This window comes from Pleurodeles waltl, chromosome 1_2, assembly GCF_031143425.1.
Source record: "Pleurodeles waltl isolate 20211129_DDA chromosome 1_2, aPleWal1.hap1.20221129, whole genome shotgun sequence".
Lineage (NCBI taxonomy): Eukaryota > Metazoa > Chordata > Amphibia > Caudata > Salamandridae > Pleurodeles > Pleurodeles waltl.
Window position 1 is genome coordinate 268,630,369 of NC_090437.1, and position 14,107 is coordinate 268,644,475.

At 50.7% G+C, this 14,107-nt stretch overlaps 1 long non-coding RNA gene across 5 annotated transcripts in view; it reads right to left on the minus strand.

The window, feature by feature from the left end:
* Positions 1 to 14,107, minus strand: part of LOC138299629 (uncharacterized) — a 146,753-nt gene that overhangs the window by 41,194 nt on the left and 91,452 nt on the right. For 2 of the 5 annotated variants that reach the window (XR_011204800.1, XR_011204798.1), the window contains one exon: positions 1,353 to 1,416. The exons of the other annotated variants lie outside the window; for them this stretch is intronic. This is a non-coding gene — a long non-coding RNA (uncharacterized lncRNA). The remainder of the gene's footprint in view (positions 1 to 1,352; positions 1,417 to 14,107) is intronic. 5 annotated transcript variants of the gene reach the window in all.

Genomic DNA, 14,107 nt, shown 5'->3' on the forward strand with positions numbered 1-14,107 from the left:
GAGACAATGCTCCCTGGTTTGGCAGGGGGCACAATCATTGTGGTATCATCCTCCACTATTGACAAAAAATACTCTGAGGGTCAATCCTCTGGACTCTCCTCTTCAACATCCTCCTTCTCTCAGTGTTCTTCCGCCCAGGCCCTCAGTGCCATTTGGAATTCCTTCTTTCTTGAGGCGCCTTGGGTAGGTACTCCAATATCCTTGCAGACCCCCTTTAGCTGTTTAACAGTATATGGCCCAAATTATGACATTGGGGGTAAGTACTGCTTTCCGCCATACTGATTGCCAACATACCGCCGCCGCAGCGGTACCGCTACCCATATTATGACACACACAGCAATCCATCACTACACAGCCACACACACAAGGCTGCCAGCCCAAAGGTCAGCGATAAACTGGCGGTAGCAAAACCCCAAAACACAAAAGAGTATGGGGTTCACTTATAATAAGGAGCTGCTAACAGTGGGAGTATCCCCTGGGGCTCCTTAAACTCACTTAATGAGTTGGTTGTGTTAAGTGCTGTGGAGGGTCGTGTAGTAATGGTGGGGAGTGTTTCCTTTACGGACTAGGGCCCATATTTATACTTTTTTAGCGCCGTTTTTGTGTCATTTTTTTATGCAAAAGCGGTGCAAACTTGCAAAATACAATTGCATTTTGTAAGTTTGCGCCCTTTTTGTGTCAAAAAGCGGCGCAAATGCGGCGCTAAAAAAAGTATAAATATGGGCCTGGGTGGTCTCACACACTATATAGTGTCATGCTTCATCATATGACCACCTAGCCCCACCCAGGTAGGACAGTGCCACCTGGGCGGACTCAACCTCACCGTTAAAAGAGCAGGAGGGAGTGCGTAAATTTGAACTGTCTGGAAAATGTGGGATCCAGCTAAACTAGTGTAAATATAAAAACACCTAGACAGTCACCTGGGTGAGAGTACACTTTTAATAGTGGTGTCTGCTGGTGTGATTAAGAACAAGGATGGGACACCTCTGTGAGACCAAGGACTCACAGGTTCACGTATCTAAAAGTTAATGGCCAACATGTTTCTGCCCTCTACAACGAGCTAAGGAAGGTCTGGGGCATTCCTCAGGGCCTGGGATCCCTCAAAGTCATGCAATGCAAGGAAAACCTACTCCGTTCAATGGGAGTGTGGTTGGAATGGTGTAAAAAATGATATGTGGCCTACCTGTGAACTAGGAATTACCCTGTGGAGGCCTGAGGGAAACAAAATTATGTTTTTTTTGTGAGGCACAACACTGCACAGCAAAACACACGTAAAGGTGACACAGCAAGCAAAAGTCATGCAAATGTATACGTGTGTAACACATGTCTAAAGGGAAGGAAGAACGTCTTACCCTATACCTGAAGGCTACTAGCCCCAGGACTCCAGGAGGGGGAGTGCTCCCCTATTGTCACACACTAAGGATAAGAGAAATGGTAAAATGGGAAGGTGATAAGTATAGGAATTACATTGTACAAACAGCGATCACTGAAGGGTGAGCCAACAATTATTTGTGCCAGGTGGCATTATCTATGGTCCCAAGAAGAAGCAGGGGATAATAACGAAGAGAACGGTCTATACCAAACCTGTAGACAACACACACAGAAATTAAAAGTGTACACAAATCGAGCAGCCGGCTGGAGTAAGGTAAAATGACCCCCTCAGCTGTGCGCCTAACCTGTCCCCTCACTGGACCGCTTGAGGTAAATGGTCCAGTGTGACGGCAGTATTTAAAGAACATAAAGTTGAATAGAAGGTGGTGTGCGATTCGCGCATCCATCGCTGCCGGCCCCGACTGGATCTCGGGGCCCGGGGTGTGACAGGCGGTGCGATGTCAGCATGATAGAATCACGTGATGCTGCGACGCGTTTAGGTTGCTGGGAAACGTAGTTCCCAGCCATGAGGGAAAGCGGAGGATAACCCTCTCGCTGGTGGCGTGATGGGCGCGTGTGTGAGCAGGGAGAGAAGGAGGGGTAGCAAAGCAGGGAGGTTGGGGGGAAAATCATACCGCCACCACAGCGGATTACCGCTACCCACATTATGACACACACATAGCAATCCATCACTACACAGCCACGCACACAAGTCCGCCAGCCCAAAGGTCAGTGATAAACTAGCAGTAGCAAAACCCACACTGTTACGCCAACAGAACAACACCCACAGCATTATGACGCACGAATCACAGCAGCGGACATTCAATGGCGCTAAACCATTGTTGGTACATACTGCTGTGCTCAAAATACACACACACTAACAAAACAACACTACATTGGACAATTTGAATAACACACACCACACCCACACACCCACACCACTGTAAAACACACACCCACATTACCCACAACCCTTTACCAATACAAATAAGTGCCACAAGAGAGATAGCAAGACCACAGACATGACCACAGCCACACACCACCATCACCTATACACCATCCACGCACCTTATATCACACACCCCAACACATCACCCCACAAACCCTCACCCACACCAGTCACACTACACCCATGGCACCACAACAACACCCCAGATTCTCTGAGGAGCAGCTAAGGGTCATGGTGGAGGAAATCATCTGGGTAGAGCCACAGCTATTCGGATCACAGGTGCAGCAGACATCCATTGAAAGGAAGTTGGAGCTATGGCGGTGAATCGTGGATAGGGTCAACGCTGTGGGACAGCACCCCTGAACAGGGGATGACATCAGGAAGAGGTGGAATGACCTACGGGGGAAGGTGCGTTCCATGGCAGCAAGACACCAAATAGCTGTACAGAGGACTGGCGGTGGACTCCCACCTCCTCCCCCCACAACTAACAACATGGGAGGAGCAAGTCTTGGCAATCATGCATCCTGAGGGCCTGGCAGGTGTAGCAGGAGGACTGGACTCTGGTAAGTCAAATATCTATTACTATCACCCCCCCTAACCTGCATGCCATCACAAACCTCCTCCCTTACCCTCACTCCTGTCACTCCACCACCTCACACACACCCCACCATCACAGCAAACCCCTCCCAATACCAAGCCCTGCATTTCACACCAATGCATGGACCCCATCACAGACCTGCATGGACACCCATCACTAAAGCATGCACACTAGAGAGAATCACCTACCTCACCAAATAACTACTCACACAAGGCAAAGCTGCCAGGGCAATAACAACCATAGAGGGCAACACACCCATGCACAAGATGGCACATGCAGAAACAATAACACTGCATTTATATCCCCACAGGTCCCCCACCCAACATCACCAGAGAGGAGGTGCCAGCAACATACAGTCCCCCTCCAGAAGAGGCCCACAGTGATGACAGCAGCTCTGGAAGCCTGGATCTGGATGACCAACCGGGCCCATCAGGGATATCCGAATAGTCGGTTACCCAGGCACAGTCCCATACCACCACGGAACCTCCCCCCTCAGGAAACACCAGCACAGTACCCACCCATCGGGCCCATACCTCTGTCCCCAGGACACGTCAATCAGCAGTGTGTCCACTACTACAGGGATCCCAGGCCAGCCCACAAACACAGGACAATCAGGGACCTGGGGTCAGTGGCAGTGTGCACACGGTTCAGGGGACAGAGGCACAGGACAAAAGGGAAGCTGGGAGGACTGCTGCAAGACAGGGGGAGGACAGGCCCAGGGAACCGACCCTCCAGGAGGCACTCACCAAGATCCTGGGAGCATGCCACCATTCCCAGGAGACAATGGGCCAGATACTGGACAAGTTGCAGGACACCCAGCGGCTGCAGGAGGGATAGTACCTGGGGATCAGGGGGGATTTGAAGGACATCAACACCAGCCTGGTCACCATTGCAGGGGTGCTGGCAGACATGTCCAACTCGATGAGGGAGGGAGTGGCACACTACCGGCCCCCTGACACTAGCCAAAATGATGAACAGCCTTCCACCTCTGCTGACGCTAGTAGACAGGAGGCCCCACTACAGGACCAACAGGCCACCAGCACCCCTCCCCCTACAGAAGGAGAACCACCCTGCAAACGGTCTCTGCGATCCAGGCAGAAGCTAGAGACTATTGCCAAAACCCCCACCAGGAAATCAGACTATCCTGATTGTCACACTTGTGTCCCACCCTGTCACCCTGTCCACCTTGAACTGCCATTGCTCCACTTCCTATGCCCCCTTGGACAATGCACTTGTGATCCACATAGACTGGACTCTATCCCTGACATTCCTCCACCATCACCCCAGCCCATTACACACCCCCCTCTACCTATTGGTACTTAAATAAACACCATTTGAAAAAATACAAGTATGAAGTCTGTCAAATGATTTAACTATGTATACATTTAACAAGCATTAAACACTGCAATACAACTCTACAGTAATGTATACATAGGAATGATTTGTAGTTGGCTACAGTCAACACACCAGGAGTGATAGTGGAGCACAAATATCTGAAAATAGAGATGCCAAAGGGTACAGTAAGTGGCCAAAGAAGTGGGAAAATCAGCCTGCCACTGACAATGTCAAACACAAAACTGTCAATTAAAAGAGAAGTTACACTGTCTTACCTGTGTGTTATTGGAAGTACTGTCGTATTATTGCATTTCTGTTGTCCTCATCCTCATCTTCTGCCTCCTCATCTTCACTGTCATCAGGGTCAACTGCTGCCACATGCCCATCTACAGCCTCATCCTCCTGCAGAAAAGGCACCTGGTGACGTAAGGCAAGGTTGTACAACATACAGCATGCCACAATGATCTGGCAGACCTTCTTGGGTCAGTAGCACAGGGATCCACCTGTTAGATGGAGGCAACAAACCTGGCCTTCAGGAGGCAGAATGTCCTCTCTATGATTCTTCTTGTTTGCCCATGTGCCTCATTGTAACGTTCCTCTGCCCTTATCTTGGCATTCCTCACAGGGGTCAGTAGCCATGAGAGGTTGGGGTAACCAGAGTCACCTGCAAATATCGAGGGAATACTGTTAGACACACACTATCCCTTAGGGCCCACACCATACTCATTACACCAACACCTACTGGGTGGGAACTAGGGCTCACCTATTAGCAACACCCGGTGCCTCTGGAGTGGAGCCATCACCTATGGCATGCTGCTATTCCTCAGGATAAAGGCATCATGCACAGACCCAGGATACTTTGCATTGACATGGTAGGTGTACTGGTCCGCCAGGCACACTATCTGCACATTCATGGACTGAAAGCTCTTTCGATTTCTGAACACCTGTTCATTCCTCCCGGGAGGGGGACAAATGCAATATGTGTACCATCAATAGCCCTAATAATGTGGGGATAAGTCCCATTGCATAGAAATCAGCTTTCACTGTGGCCAAATCCTCCACCTGGGGGAAAACGATGTAGTTGCGCATGTGTTTAATCAGGGCAGACAACACTCTGGTCAGCACTATTGAGAACATTGGCTGAGACATTCCTGCTGCCAAGCCCACTGTCACTTGGAAGGAGCCAGTTGCCAGGAAATGGAGCACAGATAGGACTTGCACAAGAGGGGGGATCCCGGTGGGGTGACGGATAGCAGACATCAGGTCAGGCTCCAATTGGGCACACAACTCTGTGATTGTGGCCATGTCCAGTCTATAGGTGAGGATAATGTGCCTGTCCTCCATTGTTGCCAAGTCGACCAGGCAACAATGGTCGTACACGGGGGGATGTCTCCATCTCCTATTCATCCGCAGTGTTTGTAATCTAGGGGGCAAAACGGTAAGCAGCTAGTCAGTATTCCATATTTCCAAACACTACATTGCATTGCATGTTGTGACTGTAACAGTATATTGTTGGATAGGCCCAAATTGTGCCTATGTGTACTGTGATGCAGTTAGGTGGCATGGCCTGCCCCCCCCCCCTGAAATGGTGTCCGCCTGTCCTGTTAGGAGAGACATGTGGAAATGAGGTAATTCTGCTGACGTGAGCCGTTGCGGGAGGCGGTCGAGAACCGTTGTGCAACTCCTCATTGGTTATCATTGGGCCCTATGGGTTACAGTGGCCAATGGTGGTGTACACCGGTGGTGACGGTACGCACCACTGTGGATGTGACTGCCATTTTCAATCTGTTCACTCACTTGCTACCCGACCTTCAACAGGAGAGGACCTACACTGCAAGTGCTGCTGTGACCGGTGTCTGGAACTCGTGTCACTGGGGAAAGGGCCCCTGCCTTCACTGCTGCAGAGATGGAGAGACTGGTGGATGGGGTCCTACCCCAGTACCGAATGCTGTATGGGCCTCCAGACCAACAGGTGAGTACACTGTGAGCACGATGCATGGGGCATGAACTCATGGAGTGCTGTGTGTGAGGGCCTCGTGTGGGGGGTTGGTGGAAGGGCCCTGGGCAGCGGCTGCATGTATGGTGGGCAATGCCTGTGCACAAGGGGATGTGAGGGCTATGGTGGGTGGGCCATGAGTGTAACAGGCAGGACGGTCTGACTGATACCTTTTCCTATGTGTATTTCTCTGCAGGTCAGTGCACATCATAAAAAGGGTATATGGCGTGCCATCGCCAAGGAGGTGCGGACCCTGGTGGTCTACGGCAGGTAGAGCACCCACTGTCAGAAACGGTGGGAGGACCTGAGACGCTGGGCACAGAAGACAGCAGAGGCCCAGCTGGGGATGGCCTCTCAACGAGGAAGGTGTGCCCGTCGAACCCTGACCCCCCTGTTGGGCTACATACGGGCAGAGGCCTATCCGGAGCTGGATGGGCACTTTGGGGCATTACAGCGGCCACAAGGGAGTGAGTACAGTGCCCTAATCTACTATTTGCTCGTGGTGGGGTGGCATCCGGGTGGGGGATGTGGGCCTGTGGGTGCCGCAGGCCAGGCTGGACATTGCAGGGTAGGTCCCATGTTGGGCAGGGTCTGATGTAAACCTCCTCCAACCAAGCTAGTAGGTATCCACTACTGGGAGGGGTCTGTGGGTCTCAGGTATGCTGCAATTGGCGTTAGGTATCCCTGTCCATGAGCTAGTTACTAGCATTGTGACTGTTAGTGCATTGCCTAGTGTGTAGGGCTGTTCCTTATGTGTGTGTGTCATGTATGCCTATGGTGGTGTTGTTGCCGCCATTGACCAAGTGTACCCTTTGTCTCTCTCCCCCCTCTTTTTGTTTGGTCACCCTGTCTGTATGTGCATTAGCATCATCTGTCGGAGGAGCAGAGGCACGTGACAGGGAGAGCTACATCCCACAGGGCCCAGGAGGCCGAATACACCAACAGTGAGGGCACCAGTGGGACGGAGGGTGAGGGGATCACCACAGCAGAGACTGTCAGGGACAGTTCTGACAGTGATACCTCCTTTGATGGAAGCTCCCTGGTAGTGGCGGACACCTCTGTGCCCACCCCAACTACAGGTACAGCCGCCACCACCCCGTATCAGCACCACCCTTCCAGCAGCCCCTCAGCATGTTTCCCGTGCCCGCTCACCCCGAAGGGTGGGCATCTCCTTCGCCCCAGGCACCTCAGGCCCTGCCCCAGTTAGCCCTGCTGCCCTGAGTGAGGAGGCTATTGACCTCTTGCGATCCATCTCTGTTGGGCAGACAACCATTGTGAATGCCATTCAGGGGCTGGCAGCCCATTTGCAACAAACAAATGCATTCCTGGAGGTCATTCACTCTGGCATGGCGGCCCAACAGAGATCAATCCAGGCTCTGGTCTCCTCCCTGATGACAGCCATTGTCCCTGTTTCTAGCCTCCTCCTCCAACTTCCTCTACCCAATCCCATTCCCCTCAACCCCAACCTATCCCACGCTCACAGGCAGACCAGAATTCAGCCAGGACAACACACAGGATTGGTTCAGGCAAACATAAGCACCACACATCATCCCACAGGCACTCACCATCCAGATGCAGGCATACCAACATCCACTACCTCCACTGTGTCCCCTTCCTCCTCGTCATCCACCTCCCTCACAGTAGCATCTACACTGACACCTGCTTGCACTACATCCTCATCCACTACCTCCATCACCAGCACACCTATCAGTACACACCCCTCACTGGCAGTCACTACCTACACATCCATGCACACATCCCCTGTGTCCTCTCCCACTGTGTCTGTGCCCCTCCTCCCAAAGTACACAAATGCAAGCACTCAGACACTCAACAGCCATCCACCTCACAACAGCATCCAGCCCATGCACCTGCACCCAAACACAGCAGACAGACACCTCCTACAACCACTTCCTCTTCCTCCACTCCCAAACCTTCACCATGTTCCCGCCCCAATATCCCTAAGAAGCTTTGCCTCTCCATCCTTGACCTCTTTCCTACCACTCCGCACGTCCTTCACGTCGGGCCAGGGTGGGATCAGAACCCAGGCGAGCGCCTCAGCCACCCTGTCCATGGCCACACTAGTGTTGACAGCTACTGCAGGTGGGAGAGGATCTCGGGCACCAGGCAGCCACACTGAAAGGGTGCCTGCACCAGGTGCTTCAAGGAAGGGCAAGGAGGCACCACCAGCTGTGACAGGGAAGGGCAAGGAGGCACCACCAGCTGTGACAGGGAAGGGCAAGGAGGCACCGCCAGCTGCTACGTGGAAGGGCAACAGGCAATCCCCGGCTGCTGACAGGAAGGGAAAGGGGCCTGCACCAGCAGGCAGGAAGGACAGGAGGCCTTGTGCTGGGACTCATTAGGAGCCCCCACTACCAACCATGGTGGTTCAGGCGTCCAAGGCTGCAAGGAAAGGTCTGGAGCCTCCCCTACCACTGCCAGTACCGCCACCAGCACCGCCACCAGCACCACTGCCAGCAGCAGCAGCCCCAGTGGGCAGCTGTCGGAGGCTGCAGGGGAAGGGCTGGAGCCTCCCCCCATCACTTCCAGCACCGCCACCAGCACCACAGCCAGCAGCAGCAACCCCAGTGGGAGGCCGTCTGAGGATGCAGGGAAAGGGCTGGAGCCTCCCCCCACCACTGCCAGCGCCGCCATGCCACCAATGAGCAGTCATCACCACCGGCGGTCAGTGTGTCGTCTGCAAATCCTGTGGGTCTGACACCAAGGTGAGAGACTGTGACCTTGTACTCCCCAAGATCTGCATCACAGGGCACAATTCCACCTCCAGAACCATTGGATGAAGCCATCCACTCACCCCATCCTTCCCAGGATGACGTACACTGGGCACTATGTCCCCTCCAGAACCAGTGGAGAAGCCATCCACTAGAGTGACTATGGCCTTGCACTCCCCAGGACCAGGCAATGGGCAAATCATCCACTTGAGAGACTGTGGCCTTGCACTCCCCAAGACCAAGCAGTGGGCAAACCACCCAATAGAGAGACAGTGGTCTTGCACTCCCCAGGACCAAGCAGTGGGCAAACCACCCACTAGAGAGACTGTGGCCTTGCACTACCCAGGACTAAGCAGTGGGCAAACCACTCACTTGAGAGACTGTGCCCATGCACTCCCCAGGACGAAGCAGTGGGCAAACCACCCACTTGAGAGATTGTGGCCTTGCACTCCCCAGGACCAAGCAGTGGGCAAACCACCCACTTTAGAGACTGTGGCCTTGCACTCTCCAGGACATCGCACAGGGCATGTAGCCCCCTCCAGGACCAGTGGCATTGCACAATCTTCCAGCTGAGGTGCCCCCCCATTCCCCGTCCCCCTGAGTGCCTGTGTATTTTCCTGATGCCCCTGCAGTGTTCTCTCCCTGTTGTTGCTGGAGTGAGGTGGGGCCTTGGCATATGTGTTGTAGCCCTTTGGCCCACGGACATTGAGGACTAGGCAGTATTTTCTCGTATTACACTCACTTTCTTCAAATCATTGTGTCCTTGCATTATTCCTGAGGGGTATGGGGTGAATATGTAATGTTACTGCATCTGATTGTGTGTATGGTGTTGGGGTTGGGTGTGCATATGTATATCTCTCTCTGTTTCCTCCCCCTTCCCTTGTATACTAGGCCGCAGTACTCACTGTAGTCATCTTCGCCGGTGCTTATGTTCATAATGCAGCAGAAGGTAGACGAGCATCAGAAATATTTGCAGCTCGGACTCCATGGCGTCGTGGTTGTTCCCTGAGTCTCCACAGGTGAGTCCTTTGACTTCTGTGCAGTGTCTCTGCCATGCTTTTGATGTGCTTGGTACCGCCCCAGAAAAGGTGGCAGATAGGCCGGTCGTAATAGTGTGGCCAGTACCTTGTCTTCCACCTGGCTGTTGGTAGTTACCGCTGTGGTGCTTGTGTTAAAGTGTCTGTCTGTCTGAGCGGTTTCCGCCTTGGTCATAATTCCATTTTTGTTACCGCCGGCCTGTTGGCGTTATTACCGCCGCTTTATCACCGACAGCCAGGGTTGTAATGAGGGCCTATGTCTCCAGTATGGCTAGGTCAAAATCTTTATCTCCTGCTTGAGACCCAGCCAGAGACATGTCCACTGAGGACTTAGTTAAAAAATGTCAGGTAGAAAACAAAATTGCAGAAAAAGATTTTTTAAAATCAAGTTGACCTTCAACTGTGGGTAGGTAGCGAACACTTAGCTATTGTATGTCACTGCACAAATACAAGTCCTATCCTCACCACTGATCACCAATGTTAGAAATGGGGTCTTTGGTTGGCAATCAGGTTACCCCCTGTCCAAGCAAGGACCCTCACTCTAGTCAGGGTAAATCACACACAATCCAAACTATCCTGTGCCCACCCTTTGGTAGCTTGGCACTGAGCAGTCAAGCTTAGCTTAGAAGGCATTGTGTAAAGTATTTGTGCAACAAATCATGCAATAACACAGTAGAACACCACAAAAATACACCACACAGTGTTTGGAAAATATTTAATATTTATCTGATAGGATGCAGGTCAAAACGATTAAGATGCAATAAGTATATGTTGAAATATCACTGTGAAAATGTTATAAAGTGTCTTTATTCAATCCATACACAAGCTTTATTCAGTCAAAAAACCCATCAAAGCCACCATAAAGAAACACAATTTAAGATCACAAATAATTTTAAAAACATAGATTTTTTTTAAATCATCCAACAATTACAGTAGAAAAATATGAACACTCCCACTTCATGTACACGGCATACCTATTCACAAGGATTTAAAATTCTTGATAAAATGTATATGTATATACCAAGCAGCCACACGGAACTTGCTAACCACAGAGATTAAAATAGTTGAAGTATCACTTCTAAAAATCCTTGAAGCAATATGACATTGTCTTATGCCCATATTCCGGCAAATTGTGCAAATCTACTTACACCAAGGAATGGAGTATGCCGTGCAAAAAAACATAAGATGTTCAATAGATTCAGTGCAATTACAACACACAGGGCATTGGTCTGATGTTACAGGCAATCCCCATCTCCTTGTTAAGGACACCAATGGTAGACATCCAAAACGGAATCGACCATACAAACTCTTCCCCAGTGTATCAGGTATGAGATCTACATACGGTTCAAATTGGGGATACCACTTAAAAGTAAGAAATTGATGAGTCAACCGACCATGTGATGTACAGGAGAGAGTTTTGTTTTTTACATAATACCAATAAACCGCTTTCAGAATGGATTTATGATTTTTCCCTAAATTCTGTGGATTTTCCCAGTAGGACCCAAGCCCCAAAATAGGAAACCATTTCGACACATGCGTGAACCATGAAATAGATACTACCTTGGGTCTTCTCAAAAGATCAAGAAGAGAGTCCCTATATAAAATAATCTCAGGAGTAGTCCAAATCGTTACCCAAAAAAGCAGGGGTCTCAGGGCTATCAAATCAGCAACACGATTAAAACCGAGATCCCAAAAAAACGGGATCAAGGGTGTACTGCGAGGGCACCCAAGTAAGGCCCTGGCAAAATTATTTTCGCCCACAGATAATTTAATGCCATTGTGAAACCCCCACACCTCGGCACCGCAGGCAGCTGCGCCCTGTGCCTTGGCCAGATAGATCTTAATGGCCAGAAATACTTCTTTTGTCAAATAATTTTTATAGAGATGCAGGATAGCACCCGCCCTATGCTGAAGAAGTGCCGCACTATTGCTGATCTGATACTCCCATTGTAGATTGTTTGAAATCCTCACCCCCAGATAATCCATTGAACTAACCTTCCTTGAAGGGGTCCCATCTAAAATAATAGTGCATTTCCTAGTTTGTCCTGGACTAAAACCCATTAATTTAGTTTTATTAACATTAAACGCCAGGCCAAAATCTGCACGATATAATTTAAACCTATCAACAAGAATTTGAAGACCCTTAGGGGTCTTAGAGATAAGTAGGGAGTCATCAGCAAACAGCAAAATAGGGATTTTCTGAGCATTTACAGAGGGTCTTCAGTCTCTTAAAAAGCAGTGTCTCTTGCAAGCACAAAGTACCTGGTTTGCATTCAAATTCTCCACAAGGGACCGCGGAGGAGGAGATGCGTGGAAAACGGGGAGGTGTGCGTTGATGTTTCCCGCACACACAGGTGATGCATCATTTACTTTTCACACAGGGAAGGTTTTGCGTCGATTACCAGGCGCTCGAACTTGGATCCTCTTCGGGTTGCAGGGTTTTCGGATGCCCCGGGGACGATGAGTTGAAACCTGGCGCTTGCAGGATAAAGTCACAGGGGCTGCGTCGATCCGGTGGCCATTTGTGTGCAAGTTTCTAACACACAGCAGGCGCTGCGTCAATTCCTCTCAGGAAGTCTGGCTGCGTCATTCCGGCTCGGTTTTGTGTCGATCCAGTGGGCTGTGTGTCAAATTTCCAGACGTGGCGCTGGCGCTGCGTCAATCTTCTCCTTGTGAAGTCAGGCTGCATCGTTCCGGTTCCGTGTGCAGTGAAGTTTTCACTGCCATGCAGGCTGTGCGTCGATTTTTCACCGCACAAGGAGTTCTTTGCAAAGATAATGTCTTTTTGGCCCAGAGACTTCAAGGAAAAGGAGGCAAGCTCTATCCAAGCCCTTGGAGAGCACGTCTCAGCACAGCCAGAAAGCAGCAAGGCAGCATGGCAACAGCAAGACAGCAGTCCTTCTCTGAAAAGCAGTCCAGGTGAGTCCTTTGGGCAGCCAGGCAGTTCTTCTTGGCAAGTTGCAGGTTCTGGTTCAGTGTTTCTTCCCCAGGAAGTGTCTTGATGAAAAAGAGTGTCTACCTCAGAAGTGTCTAAGTTGGTAGGGGCAGAGGCCCTGTTTAAATACCCAAATGTGCCTTTGAAGTGGGGGAGACTTCAAAGAGTGGCTTAGAAGTACACAAGGTCCCCTTTCAGTTCCATCCTGTCTGCGAGGGTCCCAGTAAGGGATGTGGCTGTCCTTTATATGAGGGCAGACTACTGTCCTTTGACATGTAAATGTCACGCCCTCCACCCTCCCAGCCCAGGAAGACCCATTCAATATGCAGATGTATGCAAGGGTGATCACCTTAGGGGTGACATATGTGTAGAAAAAGGGGAGTTTCAGGATTGGCAAGTAATTTTAAATGCCAAGTCGAATTGGCAGTGAAACTGCACACACAGGTCCTGCAATGGCAGGCCTGAGACATGGTTAAGGGGCTACTTAAGTGGGTGGCACAGTCAGTGCTGCAGACCCACTAGTAGCATTTAGGGGCATATTTATACTCCGTTTGCACCGGAATTGTGTCGTTTTTTTTGACGCAATTTCGACGCAAAACTAACTCCATATTTATACTTTGGCGTTAGACGCGTCTAGCGCCAAAGTCCATGGAGTTTGCGTCATTTATTAGCGTGGACACCTACTTTGCGTTAATGAGATGCAAGGTAGGCGTTCACGTCTAAAAAATCAACTCTGAGGCATGTGCATCGGATTTATACTCCCGGGCAAAATTCACGCCCGGGAGTGGGCGGGTCAAAAAAAATGACGTATGGCCGCTTTTGCGCCGTTTTTTAGCGCCTGCAAAAGGCAGGCGTTAAGGGACCTGTGGGCTCTGAAGGAGCCCAGAGGTGCCCTCCCATGCCCCCAGGGACACCCCCTGTCACCCTTGCCCACCCCAGGAGGACACCCAAGGCTGGAGGGACCCATCCCAGGGACATTAAGGTAAGTTCAGGTAAGTGTTTTTTATTTTTATTTTTTGTGGCATAGGGGGGCCTGATTTGTGCCCCCCTACATGCCACTATGCCCAATGACCATGCCCAGGGGACAGAAGTCCCCTGGGCATGGCCATTGGGCAAGGGGGCATGACTCCTGTCTTTGCTAAGACAGGAGTCATTTC